The 14,791-nt window shown below is 38.2% G+C and overlaps 1 protein-coding gene across 2 annotated transcripts in view; it reads right to left on the bottom strand.

Moving 5' to 3' along the window:
* The window catches only part of LOC124123232 (protein FORGETTER 1-like), a 490,282-nt gene that overhangs the window by 170,125 nt on the left and 305,366 nt on the right, over nt 1-14,791 (bottom strand). The gene's annotated exons all lie outside the window — the stretch shown is intronic.

Here is a 14,791-nt window from a genome sequence, read left to right on the forward strand (position 1 = left end):
CTTTTCCCCCTTCCTCTTTTCTCCTTTCTCTCTCTCTCTCTCTTTCAATCATTCTGGACCAAGGCTTATATAGCCAAGGTCACCTGACATTTAGTAAGTAATAAATATAAATGTAAACAGTAAATCATCAGTGACATACTTGCACATCCTGTTCAGGATGACAGACGGTCGATGTACACAAAAATGGGGATTAACAATTAGGATTAGCATCTTATAAATAACAGCAATTAAATGTTTCAAGGCATATAGATGTCATGGCTCCAGGGTAATGAGCCTTTGCAATTAAATGTTCTTCAGACAATGGGTGTCGTAAATCAGTCGCTATGACAGTTGCATGCTAAAAGTAACACCGCTTGGTGGTAATGTTTGATTAATATTTGGGACACCCCTGGAACACGCCAATTTCGTAGCGGCGATATCCGGTGACTATTTTTTTACGGAGTTGGTACAAGCAATCCCTGTGAGGATTCGAATATATTTAAGGTCGGAAATGGGTTTGGAACAGACTTGGACACCCCAGCACACGACAATATCGTAGTTGTGATACCCTGCAAGTGGTGCCTACATTTGATGGATTTGGTACAAGGAAACCCTTTAAGGATTCGAACATGGACGTTTGTGCACAGTGTTACTTGGAGCCCGCCATTGCTGCTTGCAGCTTTAATTATACCTGTAATAAATTCATTAACTGAGCATCAATTGAATGACGACAAATACACAAGTGTAGAGTTATACCAGAAAATGTGGCTGACAAGGGAGCAGTAATTGTATTATGGACGCAATCCCAAATCTGAAAATGTTTTCACTGCATGGATATTTTTTTTATTATTAAAATATAACCATCATGGGTATTTCCAAATGACGACATTCGATGAGCTCCGCCGTTCTTTTTGTCCGTTTGTTAAGGCTGAAGAAATTAATTAACATGCGCCCTTTTTCGAAATCTTTGTAGATCACGGTTAACCAATCAGTGTTCAAAAATGAGTAAACAAATATTGCCTCCAAGTTTCTTTAGCTGTCCTTGCAGACGGTAGCCCAGTCTCTTGTCACGCTCAGTTGCATTGCGTATCATCCAGGTACTCACGGGAAAAAAAAATAACAAAGGCAACAACCAGTCCCGAGGAATTGCTTTAGATAAGTGCCCCTTTAATGTGGGAGGAAAGCCCGAAGTGATGTAGGTCTCAGACATTTACCACTTTGGTGAAACCCACGAGCACGGGTATGGTGCTGACAAACCTAGAAACATAATCGGGGCGGGCCGGGATTCGAACTCACAATCATAGGTTTATGGCGTGTCTAAGGGATGCAACTCTGCACAGCGAATCGCGGCGCCTTAGACGACTGGGCCAACCGTGCCCCCCCATATTTGTTAAAAGCAAAAGTCTTAGTTTGCAAGAAAATGTGAACAGTACCTGTCAAAACATTTACTGATATATTAATACCGGTACACTGGGGTGAAATAAAGGTGCTATTTGTTCTTGGCCAAACATACAACGAACTAGAAAGTGTTTTTACTCGTAAAAACATATTTCTCCCCCCACTCCCCTAACCCCCATTCATTCGTTTACTTCACGTTAAACCCCATCTCTTCATTCCCACCCTCCATTACTAAATAACAGTGACAAAAATAGAACTCCTAGAAATTTCAAACAACTAATGGGCACCACTTCAGGACTTGGTTAATATGTTACAACTTCATGAAATAATATTGAACAGTTTTTGAGTTATGGTCCGAAAACAAAGCTTACCCCCATTCAGAGTCTATGTTCAAGTTATCTCCATGGAAACGAGAAAAAATAAAAATGTCAAAAATCTCTAAATAGCAAAAGGCACCACTTCAGTGCTGGGTTAATGTGTATACAAAGTTTCGCGAAAAAATATTAAACGGTTTCCGAGTTATGGTCCGGAAACCAAGCTTACCCCCATTCAGAGTCTATGTTCAAGTTATCTCCATGGAAACGAGAAAAAATAAAAATGTCAAAAATCTCTAAATAGCAAAAGGCACCACTTCAGTGCTGGGTTAATGTGTATACAAAGTTTCGCGAAAAAATATTAAACGGTTTCCGAGTTATGGTCCGGAAACCAAGCTTATCCCCATTCAGAGTCTATGTTCAAGTTATCTCCATGGAAACGAGAAAAAATAAAAATGTCAAAAATCTCTAAATAGCAAAAGGCACCACTTCAGTGCTGGGTTAATGTGTATACAAAGTTTCGCGAAAAAATATTAAACGGTTTCCGAGTTATGGTCCGGAAACCAAGCTTACCCCCATTCAGAGTCTATGTTCAAGTTATCTCCATGGAAATGAGAAAAAATAAAAATGTCCAAAATCTCTAAATAGCAAAAGGCACCACTTCAGTGCTGGGTTAATGTGTATACAAAGTTTCGCAAAAAAATATTAAACGGTTTCCGAGTTATGGTCCGGAAACCAAGCTTACCCCCATTCAGAGTCTATGTTCAAGTTATCTCCATGGAAACGAGAAAAAATAAAAATGTCAAAAATCTCTAAAGAGCAAAAGGCACCACTTCAGTGCTGGGTTAATGTGTATACAAAGTTTCGCGAAAAAATATTAAACGGTTTCTGAGTTATGGTCAGGAAACCAAGCTTACCCCCATTCAGAGCCTATGTTCAAGTTATCTCCATGGAAACGAGAAAAAATAAAAATGTCAAAAATCTCTAAATAGCAAAAGGCACCACTTCAGTGCTGGGTTAATGTGTATACAAAGTTTCGCGAAAAAATATTAAACGGTTTCCGAGTTGTGGTCCTGAAACCAAGCTTACCCCCATTCAGAGTCTATGTTCAAGTTATCTCCATGGAAACGAGAAAAAATAAAAATGTCAAAAATCTCTAAATAGCAAAAGGCACCACTTCAGTGCTGGGTTAATGTGTATACAAAGTTTCGCGAAAAAATATTAAATGGTTTCCGAGTTATGGTCCGGAAACCAAGCTTACCCCCATTCAGAGTCTATGTTCAAGTTATCTCCATGGAAACGAGAAAAAATAAAAATGTCAAAAATCTCTAAATAGCAAAAGGCACCACTTCAGTGCTGGGTTAATGTGTATACAAAGTTTCGCGAAAAAATATTAAACGGTTTCTGAGTTATGGTCCGGAAACAGTGGGAACGCCGACGCCGACGCCGACGCCGACGGGAACCGTGCCAAAAACAATATGTCTCCCTCCATTCTGGGGGAGACATAATGATATGCCAGCCATCATGTTTTGCAATAGAATGTGCTAAGAAGAAATCACAAAAGTAGATGTAACTGGAAAGATTTGGTGTGATGTGAAACTTGCATAATTATGTTTCTGTAAAAATCTGAATATATGGAACTTTGTAAACAGAAGACAAGTAGCAATAATTACAAGAAAGCAATTGCATTAGATGCAAAAAAGGAAGCAACACCATTTTTACCTATTCCTAAATGCTGAAAAACCGTCCCATCTGAACCATTTTAACGTGACCACATCAGATGACAGCTGACCTCACACATGCACAATGTAGTACACATTTGACACATAAAGTTCTATGCCTTAGGATACTTTATTAACAGATTAAATATATCATATCAAGTTAGGGAAAACACATGCCAAGTTGGAGTACAACTTTGAAACAGTGAGCCCCAGTGAGCACTTCTGCTTTATAGGGACAGTACGTCCACGGTTCAGTGTTTGCAAATCATGCTGAAATATTATTGGAGTTTGATGTCACAATTCAATTCTCAAACCAAAACAGTAGAGCTCCACACAGCGAACCTGACAACGCAAGCACTGTGCAGAGCAAACTGGCTTCACTATTGTTTTTCTGTTAGAGGCAATTTAAAGTGAAAGCTTGTGTGTTCTTCTTATGGATGAGCTACAAAATACTCACTGCTAGCTTGATTAGATTAGAAGCCACTGTTTATGAAAGCCTAGCTAGATTACAATATAAATACCGTATTCAACCCAATAAGCGCCCCTCCCCCAATAAGATAAATAAATCACCAGACATGTTGATTTACCGTTTAAATTGAATTTTTTGTTCAGCTAGGCATTGTTTTATATCCAGGGATTAAGATTTACCTTGTGTATTTTCTCGTAAACTAAGCCGGACACAGCAATCAGCTGTACACACGTTTTCTTGGAATCTACCGGTGATTCGGTCAAGACACACCCAATGATATAACTTTACAGGATTTTAAATGCAAGGATCGGCAAAAGTTGTATTTGAAACTATTTTCTTAGCAGGAATAATATATTCCAATATCTTGTTAATTTAGATGCAGCTTTTACTAAACATATTTAAAATAATAATAATCCTAAGCGAGGCGGCTGACCGCTATTGCCGGGTATTATTTTTTACGTGGAACCAGTCTGACCAGTCACCGTCAAGGCTCCCATGCACGTGATCACGTGATCGCGTGATCGCGAGAATTACGTGTTGCCATAGAATCGTTCAACAAAAATAAATATGACTTTTAACGAATCAAAGTATGGCATTTATGATATATGTATCCATTCTCTGTCAACTAAAGTTCGTTTCAAGTCGTCAATAGCGGTAATCTGACCGTGGTTGCTGTTAATAACGGTGAGTTGTGCGATCTTCCGATCGCTTCACACACGATTTCGCCAAAATTAATTAAAACAATATTAAAAGGAATTTTGAATAAAATTAATGAAATAAGTTACAAACATAAGTCCAGATATAGAAAGAACACTTTTTATAGCCAGGCTGTGTAATTACATGAATAATTTGCGAACTTCAGTATGGATTTGTTGACATGGTATTTCCGGTGTTACGTGCTCACAGTAATGTCTTTCCATGGGGGAAAAAACATCAAAACTCATTAATTCGTGTATAATGCGCACCCCCTTCTACACAGCTGTGTTTTTTGGAAAAAAAGTGCGCACTATTCTCAAGAAAATACGGTAAGGCTTACTGATGAATTTACGCCAATTTGACTCTGAATTGGTCCCAATAAGCGTCCACCCCTTCTGTCTTTTTTTAAGCGCCCTGGGAGCTTATTGGGTCGAATACGGTATGCCCCAGTCATATGAAGACAATCACTCTCCTAACCAGGGTTCCTTGCGGCCAGCTTCGTCAGCTCTGTGACATATAACACAGTTCATTCATTTTGGACGAGCCTACACATTTAGAAAAACATAACTTTCATTGAGAAAATATCCTAAAACATGAAAAACTATTTCCATTTGCTTTTTGATCCTCCACATGCTGCTATTTGAGAACAAGCAAAACCATCAATCACTGTGATGTGTAAAGCCATATTGTCATGCACCTCACAGCAGAACATTCCATCGTGGAATAAGGCAAGCAAAGCCAAGTTAGCTCGGGGTGGGGGGTGTTGCCTAAAGCTTTATCAGGATATAAGGTTTTTTTTGTATCTTCACACAGTGTTCCAACGTCATATAAACACATGTTGGTCCATTAGTGGTGTTCTGATGATTGATACGAAAATTGAATGTTTACTTTTTAATGTCGCAACACTTGGTTATGATTTGTAACAGTTGATAGTTTTTCCTTCTAAATTCATTATCATCGCCTTTCATTGTTGATAATCTACTCCAAGCGTAGATCTTAAAATAGCAATATTTACTGCCATTAATCTTGTCCTTACCAAAAGTTTTGGTGGAGTCACATTGCGGTCTGTAAATGTGCAATGAAGTCTGTGTTTCTTCCAAAACAAAATGGCTGCTGCTAATATTATGAATGATGCGAAGATCTACAATTACAGTAAACTACGTTTATAACAAACACACTTTTAATGAACTGACAGATATATAACAACTTTTTTGATAGTGATTGTGAATAACAGTACACATCTCTTCTTTAAAGTTCACTAGTCCTTAAAATGATAACCTATCGAAAATAATATTTAACTTGGCATATTTCTATTTGTCCTAATGATACCTTAACTATTGGACAGTTTGAAAGGACAGGACTAGTGCCAATTTCTGACGCTGTTAACTAAAAGTGAGTAAAGGTATTGTGCGAACTCCACTAGCATACTGCAACGACCTGTTCAATGGAAACAGAAGTCCATGACGCAAAACTGGTAGCCAGAACCCCAATCTCATGCACTAAACATGAACCAGAGACAGGAGGCGTATGTTGTAGTTAAGTCATGGTTAGAATGGGTCTTGCATAAGATAAAAAGTTTTATCTTCCAGCGCCGATAGGGGTCCGTAGCTGCTTGGGATAATCTTAGGGCGGGCATAAGGCATAGTAGGCAGCCTGGATGACCTGTTGTAGGTCCTAGAGCAGAAACGGTATAATGTTGATGGACGAACTTGTCTCATCTGTTAGCATAACTAAGGGACAGATTCTATCCGGAATTTTGGAAGAGTGTTCATGAAGTACTTGTTTAGGATCTTGTGATCTATGATCATTCTCATTTCGATAGGAATCTTCTTTGAAACCCAAACAGCTGTCTGCCCCCAGGAGTTTCTGAATGTCCTTGTCTTACGAGGCCTTGATGGCAAAATCGGCTGCATCAAACTTGGCTCCTTCCAGATGGAATCTGTGACCGGATACAACCTTAAGTTGGGTCTGAAAATGCAGCTTGTACCTGTGAGAGATGACATCTAGTGTCCCTAGTTGTCAGCAAAGTGTAGTAAACGACTTCCCACCGAGCCTATTGTCTGAAGTGTTCCCTCGCTATTTCGCTTTTCAATATAGCGCTAACTCAATTATAGCGGGCGGTAACGCATGGCTCTCAAACTTTACATTTTTATTAAACTCAGGTTTCACATTGACACACACTTTCCCCCTCCATCACAAAAATCATTACCAGCTGCTCACCGTGAGCACGTAACACAGGTAATACCAGTCAACAAATCCGAAATGAAGTACGCAGATTAATCCCTTTTTTATTATACTATCTGGTTATAAAAACGTGTTCATTTCTGGAGAAATCGTGCACCGACTAACTTATTTACAGCAACGACGAACAGATTACTTCTATCACCGCCTTGAAACAACCTTCAGTAGAATGGATACATTTATCATAAATACCATACTTTGACTTGTTAAAAGTCATATTGGTTGCAGTTTCACTATTATATGTCAACATAACATTTTCGTAATTGGAACGTTGCACGGGAAAAAAAGGTGACTGGTCAAGTTTTTCCATATGTAAAGAATATCAAGCAATAGCAGTCAGCTCAACCAAAGTGCTACGCCTATGGTTACAATTGTTTGAAATATATATGCTGCAACTAAAATAACACAATATTATAATATATCATTACTGCTAAAATAATGGTTTCAGATACAATTCTTCAGATCATTTCAAAATTCTTTGACCTTATATTATTTGGTATTTTCTAACAGAATCACCATTCAATTGAGAGAAAATGTGTATACAGCTGCTTGCTATTTCCAGACAATACACAGTAATCTTAATCTCTGCATATATAAACAATGCCAGGCAGAACTGGAAATACAATAAAAAGATAAATCATTACGTCCAGTGATGTTTTATCTCAAATTACACATATTATTACACGTTCTTTCAACTAAATTCGATGAAGGTACACAATGTAGTTTTTTACTGTGGATAATACTAGATAATTTTTATTTTACACTACGAATCAAACAACTACTATATTCTAATCCTTTTTTCAAACTCTGATATGCAACGTGTGAGACAAAGGCGATAGTGACACAGAAGAGTGTCCCCAGTTGTCATTTACCACCTACCACTCCTAGGTTGTTAAACAGTAACACTTCTACGAGGGGTGTTCATTAAAGATTTCCCCTGACCCACTTCCGATGGACCTAGTGGAATGAAACTTGGCATAGGTATTAGTCTTTCTCCACATAGGAACCACCAAGAGTTACACACTTCTCCCATCGTTTTATGCAACTATGGAGACCTCGCTTGTAAAGACTTCAGAAATCAGTGTTTCATCATCTGTGAAACGTTTTCCCTTCAAAAATGACTTCATGGTTGGAAAGAGGTGGAAGTCAGATGGTGCAAGGTCAGGAGAGTAAGGAGGATGTGGAAGGATTTCATAGCCACAGGACCGCGCTTCTGTCTGGGCAACATGAGAGTTGTGTACTGGAGCATTGTCTTGCAGGAGACGGACACCCTTCGTCAGCATGCCACGCCTCTTAAGCTTCATAGCGTCCCGCAATTTCCGCAGCCGTGAAGCATAATAAGCTCCTGTAATTGTGGTACACTTTGCCAAGAAATCCATCATCACTACTCCGTGCTGGTCCCAAAACACCGTGAGCATGACCTTGCCTGCAGAGGGTTGGACACGTGCCTTCTTTTGGGGTGGTGACTCCACATTCTTCCATTGCATCGACTGAACTTTAGTCTCAGGATCATAGTGATGGACCAATGTTTCATCCTGTGTGATAAGTCTGTCAAAAAAGTTTGCCTGTTTTTTGGGGCACATGTCCAAAAGATCCTTTGAGCAATTGACTCGTTCCTGCTTTTGGAAAGGTGTGAGCAACCTGGGAATCCATCGTGCAGACACCTTATGCATGTTCAAATTGTCATGGATGATTTTTTCCACAGACACTACACGGATCTTGACATCTTGTGCTAACTGGCGAACAGTTATACGTCGGTCTGCCAAAATGGCGGTCTCCACTTGATGGATAGTGTCCTCATCAATGGCTGAATGGGGGCGACCAGGAATGGCAGCTGTTTCCACAGATGTCCGACCACACTTGAACTGGCGATGCCAGTGTTTAACAACGTCATATGATGGGGCATCTTCCCCATGAGTTGCTTTCATTTCATCGAAAGTTTCTTTTGGTGTGCAACCTTTCAAATATAAAAACCTTATCAATGCTCAGTATTCTACTGGCTCCATTGTCACTACCTACTCGATCATAACACCTGTAAAAGTGATAAGATTAATAGTTCGGTGCTGCAAATTCAGACATAACCCATAGATACATGTATCATTACACATGTGAAATTTCAACCAAATATGATAACAGTAAGTGGTTTAGGGGAAATCTTTAATGAACACCCCTCGTATAACACTCATCAGTTATTTGGACCCCAGAGGTAGCGTTGTTGTGATGGATCACTGAATCTCTTTGTAATCATGAATATGCAGTCATGTGCATTTACATACCCTAGCTGTACCTAAAAAAGAAAGACTTCTGCCCTTATTACCCCCTCAAAATATTACATATATTTACATATAGAGTGTATTTCTTCCAACTATATATATTTTTTATGGGGGATACAGGCGGAAGTCTTAGCCCTAAAAAGTTCCATAACTTCGGCATAAGTACTTATTATATGCATAAAGACAACACTCTTACATGTATATATAATTTGACAGTAACGTGGTCACTGGTCATTGTTGCATTTGAGCAAATACTAGTACCTGGACAAGTGTGGTAAAAAAATGTATAATGTAATAATAATAATTAACACTGTCATCATGGTCAAACTACCTGTATGTCAAATAATTGATTTTTTTTTTCACTGAATATGATATATAATACATCAACTGCTGACTTGTTATTGTATTTGTGAATAAATACTCATATTCGTTATCCTATATTTGTGATATGTATCATATTGGCCTCATTGTATATTTGCAGCTCTACTACAAATGAAAATAGACAGCGAAATTAACTTATGTTTCATGTTTTATCAAATATCATTTTCAAATTTAAATAAAATATCTTTGGCTAGCAAACAATTACACCATTTACAACAGTTGCTATTTCATGTCTTATCACTTTGAATATTTTCAATTATGATTTAAAAAGACATTGTCAAAGACCTAGACAGCAGATTGCTCTCTCCTGCATGTCAATAAAATGAACAGCTGATTGAAGTAAACACATCTGTAAAACGATATATAATGGTACTCGTGAATAATTTCTCCTAAAGTCGACAATGAAGAGAAATGCATAAATATTCATGTAATTAGTATTTTATTTCAGTTGACAAAGCTCATTATCCATTAATAAACAAATATTTTTAAATATTCGCTGTGGAATAATTAACAGTTCCATAACAGGATACATGAGGATATACTGTAAATCGTGAAATTAATGTGTCTCCAAAAGAATGTGATCGCTGACCCCTAGCCAAAAATGTGACTCAATATAAATGCGACACCCCTCTCCACTTACTTACTTAAATTAGGAATTTAATGTGCGGGGTATTCTCAGCCAGCTGTATCATTGTATTGTATTTTATCCACATCTGGCTCAAATTGTGGCCTTACTATCCTCCTCAAATTGCTGGGATAGTTCCCCATAAAGTTCAATAATCCACATCCAACTTGTATGCTACTTGTATCCTCATTAATCGCACCATTTTGTACCGTTCTGTGTAGTCACTCGCTGTGCTCTGAGGCTCAGAACTATAGCCAGCGTTTGATCCCAATGCTTGGGCATGACCGATGCTCGATCATGTACACACTTAGTGCCAACCATTTGGCCGTCCAGTTTTGCCGTGTCATGTTATTATTTGCAAGTGGCCAAATCATTTCCAATGCTTGGCATGATTGATGCTCAATCATGGGCACCCTTAGTCATACCTGAGAATTCCCCATACGCCAAACTTATAATTTTGTATTTTATCATAATAAATGTTTGAAACTACTTTGTGTTTGGTTGTCATTATAAACTGTAAATCGTGATATTAATGTGTCTCCAAAAGAATGCGACTGCTGACCCCTAGCCAAAAATGCGACTCAATATAAATGCGACACCCCTCTCCTCTTACTTACTTACTTACTTAAATTAGGAATTTAACGTGCGTTTTCTGACATATGCGTATTTCGCGCCAGGCCAGTGTTTGGTCGAAAAGCGTATGTCAGAAAAGGTGAGGCAACCTCGGTGGGGCTTTTTAGGGTTGCTTACTTAATTTGGAGAACAAATTTTGAATTTTGAAATATGCCATGCAAAAGGTGGAGGGGGGAGTGGAGGGACTAAAAGGAGTTTGTGTGTTTTTATAGGTTTAGAATTTTAGGGTTTATTGGCAGCTTGTTTGTTGTACTTTTATTTTTAAATGCGGCCAAGTAGGCCTGTTTTGAGTAGATATATGCCTAGTGCTTTAAAGGTTTGTAAGTCATTTAGGGGGTTTAGTACCGTTGCTAGTGTCATTTGATTGTTGCAATTTAGTGTGGATTTGAGTGTTCTGTGTTGCTGGTAATGTGTGCAGTATAGTATTACATGTTCAGGCATTTCTTTTAAGTTGCAGTGGGGGCATTTACTGGTTTGGTGTTTTTTAATTTGGCGTAGGTGGGAGTTTTTCTTAGTGTGGCCTGTTTGTAGTTTAGTTATTACTCTGTCAATTTTTTTGGTTTTATGATGTATTTTTGTTTTTTTGAGTGGCTTTTGTAGCAGGTTTTAGTTTGCAATCAGATTTCAGATAGTTATTTTGCCACTTTTGGAAGATTTTCTCCTTTGTGATACTTTTAATTTCGTTTTTTGATATTGGTAGGTTGATGCTTACTTCTAATTTTAGTGCTGATTTGTCTGCGTGTTCGTTGCCAAACACTCCAACGTGGGCAGGGTACCAAACTATTTCTATGTCTTTACCTAGTTTACGTAGATTGTTGGTGCTTTTAATTATCTGTTGTATTAGTTTTGGGCACTTTTTTGTGTTTTTGTTTTTTATGGCCTGGACCCCACTTAATGAGGATGAGGGTTTTTTGGTGTCTATTTATTTGATCGCTGTGCAGGGCTGTTACTATCCCCATTAATTCGGCTGTGAAAATTGATTGATTATTTGGGAGTCTATATGATTGTGTTTCTTTTGGGGGTTTGTTGACATGGATGCCAAATCCTGTGCATTTTGAGCTCGGGTCAAAGGACCCGTCTGTGTAAATGTGACACCAATTTCGGCCATTTTTCGTGAATGTATGCTGGTGTGATGGATTTAGCGGTATTTGGATCAGTTTCTTTACTTAGTCTGGTGGAGAGAGATATGTCGATTTTGGGGGTTTGGAGTTTTGGTGTGAAGGTGTTATTTGGGGCTGTGTTTAACTGTAAATTATTTAGGTTGTGTGTATTTAGGTAATTTATTATGCGTTGCGAGATTGGTGTTAATTGAGGGTTTTTGCGAGCTAGAGCTTGGAGTCTGGGGCTTACGTTAGTTTTAAGGATCTGTTGGGTTTGTTGGTTTTGTTGGGTTAAGGACCAGTAATTTATTGTTAAATGTTCTCGGCGTAGATCCAGGGGTATTTTGCCTGTTAGTGCCTGTAGCGATATGATCTAATTAGTGATTTGTAAAGTGACAGTAGGGTCTCCTGTCAGGCAGCGTAGTGTGTTCAGGTCTTTAGTGCATCTATTTGTTAGGGTTTTAATGTGAGCACCCCAGGTGAGGTGTTCATCAAAGATTACTCCAAAGAATTTGGTTTCTTTTTGGAATTGTATGGGTTTTTATTTAGTTGTAGTTTGGGGGTGTTTGCACGCATATTTCTGTGTTTGAATACTATCCCTGTGGTTTTTTCGGCATTTAGTGAGAAACCCATTTATTTGCCCATATTTGAATTTTATTTAATACATTCTGCAGTAATTTTTTAGCCATATTTATGCTTCTGGTGGGGACCCAGAGGGCTCAATCATCCGCATATTTGGAAGTTTGAATTTTATTAGGTATTCCCTCGAATAGGTCATTGATCATAATGTTGAAAAGTGTTGGGCTTAGAATGCTACCTTGGGGTGTGCCTTTTTCTAAGGGACACTGGTCCGATTGAGTTTGGTCGATAACCACGGTTATTTTGCGATTAGTTAGGAAGTCTTGGATATAGTTTAATATTTGGCCTTTATGTCCTGCTTTTATTAGTTTTTGTATTAGCCCGTTATGCCAAACCATATCGAGAGCTTTAGAGAAGTCTAGAAATATGCCTACTGTGTATTGTCGGTTTAGTTGGCCCGTTTTGATGTCTTGTTCTAATCGGGCGAGGTTGTCTTAGGTTGATAGGCCTGGGGTGAATCCACTTTGATGCTGGTTTATTATACTGTTTTGGTCTAGATAGTGTTGGAGTCTATTTTTGACCATTGCCTCCATGATTTTACATAAGTTTGAGGTTAGGGAATTGGTCTGTAGGAGTTTGCTTTGTTTGCTGGTTTGTTTGGCTGTGGTATTGGGATGACCTATGCCTCTTTCAATGAAGTAGGAACCTGACCGTTTTGGTAGATTTTGGGGTAGCTGTTTAATTATTTGGTATGAGGTAAGGTCTAGTCCTTGGGCTGATCCTTTTTTTCGATAATTTAGTACATGGAGTAGTTCCTCTAGTGTATATTGCTGGTTAATTTCTAGGTTATCATCTTTGAGTAATTTGAAGAATTTATTTTGATTTTTTAATTGTTTTTGAAATTCCTCAGGGAAGTTAATATTACTACTAATGGCTGAGAAGTGGTCTGCGAGGTTATTTGCTTTTTGTTTAGGGTTTGTCAAGTTATTTATGTTTGGTGTTTTTTTGGTTCGCTTAATGCCTCGGATGTTTTCCAGTTTTTGGCTTTTGCCGTTTTGACTAAGCTTTGTACTTCATGGTTTAATTGATGTGCTATCTTTAGATATGTGTAGTCTCATTTAGCTTTATTGAATTCCTAGTTTTTTTAATTTCCTCGGTCCACCAGGGTACTGTGGTTTTGCCTATTATTGGTGTTGTGAAGGGGATAGTTGTTTTTGCTATGTTGATTATGCATTCTGTTAAGTTAAGTTTATTTTCGAGATCCGCTGGGTTGATCTGTTTGCATAGCGCTTTGAATTTGTCCCAGTCTGCCTTGTTGTCATTGAATTTTGGTTCTTGAGGTTCATTTGGGATTTGGATACTTATGTTTCCTATGGTTATGTGGATTTGAAAGTGGTCGCTTCCAGTGGCTCCTCATGCACTTCCCACAAAGTGCTTTGGGCGAGATCAGGGGTACAGATTGTTAGGTCTATAGCTGACATATTTTGATTAATTTTATCATATCTAGTTGGTTGGTTGTTATTTAGTAGTATTAGTTTTATTTGTTCTATCCATTGGGCGATGAGTTTGCCGTTTTGGTCTGTTTTATCTTTAACACCCCAAGAGGGGTGGTGGGCGTTGAAGTCCCCTAAAAAGATGGTGGATTTATGGCTTAGCTGATTTAGGGTTTCTAAGCCTTCAGGTTTAATTTGTTTCACTGTCCAGTTGTATATGTTTACAATGTTTATTTTTTGGTTGTGATGAGTTATTTGTATACCATTAGCTTCTAGATTTGGGGTTTTAATTGTTTTTTTTTCTCCTCTCAAGCATCAGTGGATTTATATCTAAGGAAAATACAGGAGAATCCTCACCTTAATCCAATCACACACCAAATAGCACCACTTATTAGCGCTGAGTATAGTACTTCCGCTTAAACAATACATGTGTGCTGGCTCATGTCAGCCTTTGACGCAGTCGCAAAGAACAAATAACACCATGTTGCGTGGGTGGCGTCTGTCTGGACTTGCAGGTGTGATCAGTGATGACGTAAGTGAGTAGAACTCTTAGACCCCAGCAGTGACAAATCACAGGATGTAATTAGTGTTTGAAGGACATTGTTTATATACTTGTTACAAGTGCAGCTCAATAAACAGTGATGTGGAATACATAGTTGTTTGTTTTCAGCGTATGTCTAAGTTGGTCTTTCGGCTACCCAAAATGTCTTATTGTTGATATAAATACGATGTTTAATAATGCAAGCATTTTTTGCATTTAATTCATGCTCGTGTTAATTTCAAGATTTATGGTATATCGATTTTATCAAGTAACCTTAATTGCATCATAATTTGTGTCACAAATAACAAAAATCAAATACAGTTTCCTCTGTTTGAAGACAAAGTATCT

Source organism: Haliotis rufescens, unplaced genomic scaffold (genome assembly GCF_023055435.1).
Source record: "Haliotis rufescens isolate VD_foot unplaced genomic scaffold, xgHalRufe1.0.p SCAF_9, whole genome shotgun sequence".
In the NCBI taxonomy this organism is placed as follows: Eukaryota; Metazoa; Mollusca; class Gastropoda; order Lepetellida; family Haliotidae; genus Haliotis; species Haliotis rufescens.